This window comes from Marmota marmota, unplaced genomic scaffold (genome assembly GCF_001458135.2).
Source record: "Marmota marmota marmota unplaced genomic scaffold, marMar, whole genome shotgun sequence".
NCBI classification, from domain to species: Eukaryota; Metazoa; Chordata; class Mammalia; order Rodentia; family Sciuridae; genus Marmota; species Marmota marmota.
In genome coordinates, this window is record NW_025999869.1 from 6,514,989 (window position 1) to 6,518,982 (window position 3,994).

Genomic DNA, 3,994 nt, shown 5'->3' on the forward strand with positions numbered 1-3,994 from the left:
GCCGGGCTCCTGGGTTCCCGGGTCTCCTCCCAGCGCCCAGCGCCACGAGGGCGGGTCCTAGGGCCCGAGACGCGCCCCCTCGTGGGACAGTCCGAACCGCCGACCACCCCTGCGCTGCCCTTGCCAAGAGTAAGGGAGACTGCCCGTTACCTGGGGTTCAGAACCAGAGGCGAGCCCCAGGAGGTCAGGACAAGACCCTGTCTGCCTGTGCTTCCCAGCGCTACTGTCTCTCCCACCCCGAGTGTCCAGGGTTCTTGGCACGGGTGGCCCCAACACTCCCAGTTTTTCTGTTATGTAGAACCAGGAGTCAGGCAAGAAGTGGTTAAGTGGGAAGATTCTTTTAAATCGGGGAATATAAGTTTTCCAGGATCTCTTGTCCCTTCCCCCAGCACAGGCACCATCTGTCTCCCTCTTATTCAATTCTCCCCACGTAGTTTCAGCTACCCCACCCCACCCCTTAATTTGCAAATTCTGCTGGCTCTAGGGTCCCTAAAATTAGTGCTAGGAATCTGCTTCCCTAGGGGGACTTCCAGAGGTTGTCAGGAGAAGTACTTTATAAAAGTAATAGTAATGATATTGTTAGTTAAATTGAGTACTTACCTGTGAAGGTAAGAAAGGTGGGAGGAAGGGGAAAGGGAGGAGCAAAATTCCATCTAGAAAAAATTTTAAGAAATTAAAACAATCTGCCAGACACTGTGGTGTGTATCTGTGGTCCCAGCTACTTAGGGAAGCTGAAGCAGGAGGATCACTTGAGCCTGGGAATTCCAGGACAGTCCAGTGAAAAAAGCAAGACACCCACTTGAAACATAAAAATAAATAAAACAGAGACAATGTTTCTTGAAAATACTGAATTAAATACAAAAGAAGAGGGTAGCAGGATTGAGTTAGGATCAGCTAGAGTTGGACTTCTACAGGGACTTAGGTGTTGTTTCCCCGAGGATGAGATCAACCATTTTTGCAGTGGACATATGACTGGAAGCTGGACTAGAGAAATGAAGCACAGTACAGTGTGTCCTCTTGTCTGAGTCCTGCAGTCTCCCAGAAATGTCACTCCCTGGGCCTGTATGGGCCAGAATGTGCTGAGCAAGAGAGGGACTCCCCTGCTCATGGTGTCATCTCTGCTTGATAGAGAAGACCCTCCATGGTGAGCTCCTCACCTTCTGCAAAGTTAATTATTTCCCCGAGGTCGGGGCTGAGGGGCTCAGTGTATGGTTCTTCGTTCCCACCTTCCACAAATCCTAGACACCAGAGTCCAGGAACTCTGGCCTCAGGAAGGTTCCAAACACCCAAAAGTAGGAGTTCCCCATTCCCTCATGGGGAATTCCCTCAGCCCTCTCCACTTTCTCTACTTGGGCCATCTTTCACTATGTAAAAAATTCCCAATTTTATTTTTCCTATTGTGCCAAGAATCCAGTCTGGGCCTTGCACATACCAAGCAAGTGACTTTGTGCTGAGCTACACCCCCAGAAAAACCTCCAATTATTGATTAGAGCACAGCTCAGAAGTGAAGCTGACCAGAAGCTACATGTTTCTCACACCTGATCTCCTTTAATCTTCACAATGACCCTCTGGAGTAGGGCAATATATTGTGCCCATTTTATGGACGAGGAAGTTGAGGTTTCATAATGGCCAGGGGCACCCAGTTAATGAGACAAACTAGGTTTGTCTGACTCTAATGCCATTGCTTTCGACCACCAACCTATGCTTTCCTTCTTTTAAAAATTCTCCCATAGCTCTAGGACCTCTCTGTAGTTCAGGTCTGGAATATCATGGGTGCTGACAAATATCATCTCTATTGATATTTGTTTCATAATTTTTTTTTTTTTTTTTGAGAAGCAAGGCTGCTTGGATCCCGGACTCACACTACTTTCCAGCCGTGTGAACTTGGGCGACTTGTTGAATGGAAGTATTAGTTCTGGGCCTGAAAAAAAAATCACATAATAACGTGGACTCCTTAGGGATGGTTGTAAAGGGCAAAATGAGATGAGAAGCCATCACCTCAGGAGCCCCAGGTCTAGCAACAAGCAACCTCTATGAATTGTAGACCATTTCTGCTCAAAACATAAGCTCATGTCCATCCCCAAAAATTATGGGTGGCTGCTTGTGATAGTTCTAATTGTTGATTTCTTGTGTCGTATTTTCCAACCAAACCTTCTAACTGTGCTCCTTGTGAAACACCTTGCAGATTTTCAAATCTGACTTTCTTTGTAACTCTGATGCCCACCACCTGGCATTTACTTCTCCTTTGGACTTTTACACCTGACATGGAAAACAGGAAGAAGACCAGGGTAGGAACTGACTCAAGGATTTGGCCCTCTCACCCCCAACAAAAGAATCCCAGGTTATCTCCCTGAAGCTCAAGCAGGGTGAGGTCATAAAACAGATGGCCACCTGCCCCACGCCATGGCAGGTGAATCATCCCCCTGGCATTCTGTGAGGCCCAGGGCAAACGTGCAGGGGATTAAAGGGAGAACCGGCTCAGCCATGTGATAGGCCAAATTGGAGTTTACTCTACAGGTGACTGACCTGCAGGAATCTGAACTGAAGACAAGAGGCCCTGGCCTCTTCCTCCTGGGGCTGTGTATGGCTGCCTGTGTGCTGAGTTCAAGGAGGCAGGCCTGACCATTGTTGGAGCCAAGCAGCAGTGACCACTGGCCAAAACTTCAGAGCCAGGTGGCCCGCAGGAGACACCAAGCCTGAGACAAGTTGCTTGTTTTTAAAAGCAATGCCCACTTAAGTCAGTTCCCCACTGCAACAGCCACAAAGAAAGGCTACTTTCCACACATATGCCTTAAAGGACAGGGTGACATGTTTCATGGAGATGGCAAGAAGGAGAAATTAAATGCAAATAACGAAGGGAAGGGAAATGCCAGTATAGCTTCCTGTTGGCCCCTGCATTCTTTAGGGCAATAGAGGCTTGGAGAACTTCTGCGGAGATTTGTCTTTCTACTTGGTGACTACCTCCCTACCTCATGCTGTACCTCCCACACATCCTGGGGAATGCACACTTATGTTCTGTGGCTGAGCCAATAATGTCCCCTTCCTTTAGTCATGCATTACTTGAGGTTCATGGTGGACTGGGTTCCCCCCCCCCCCAATGATGGGAAAACATGTCCTCAGCCAGAGAAAATTAGGGTGGAAGAAATCCTTGGCAACATGAGAGCGGAGGCAGACGAAATGGTTTCTTATTTACCTCTGGGTCCTCAGTGCTGAATACGGCACTGGAAAATAAATCCAAGTCTAACACAGCCGATTCATTTTACAAACAGGGAAAGGAGTCTCTATGCGTAATGATTTATTGTCCTTGGTCTTATTGATTCCATTTTCTAGAGGAGCAAACTGAGGCGCAAGAGGTTAAAGCCCAGACATCAATGCTGCTTCCGTGGGCTTTCCCTTCTGAATTCCCAGCAAGGTGACTCTAAAGTACCTATGGAGAGAATTTTGGGTTACTGTCTGGTTGGAGCCGGTGGAGGGGTAGCCAGGAGGCCAATCTTGAACTTCTGCCTTCATTTGGGTTGTGGACCCATCTGGAGTGGCTGAAGGAGGCTTTGGAGGCTGGGCAGGGCAGCCAAAGCGAATCATCGTGGAGCTTGCACGATGAGCAGGTAGAGTGGCAGTGGGCTCTGCTCCTCAGCTGAAGAGAAGGCCTACCTGGTGCCGATGCTGCACCTGCCTGATGCTGTCCCAGACCCACCTGGGGGTGAACAGTATGGGATGTCATAGACCACGCAGTCTCTGGAAGGAGGCGTTTTCCTCCCACAATGCTGCCTGGCCCCCAACCCTTACTGTTGTATTCATTAACCGGATTTCTCTTGGGCCAGTGGCGATCCTGGGGCTGCAAGACAGGTGGAGACCGTCCTGTTTCCAGAGCCCTCACCCAAGAGTCCTCTGGGACTTGGGAGCTGTTGTGTCTTTCACCAAACAGGAAATGAATTATGCACTGAAGGAGGAGATGAAATCTCAGTTTCAAGGGTGGGGGTGTGGAGGGAGGGAG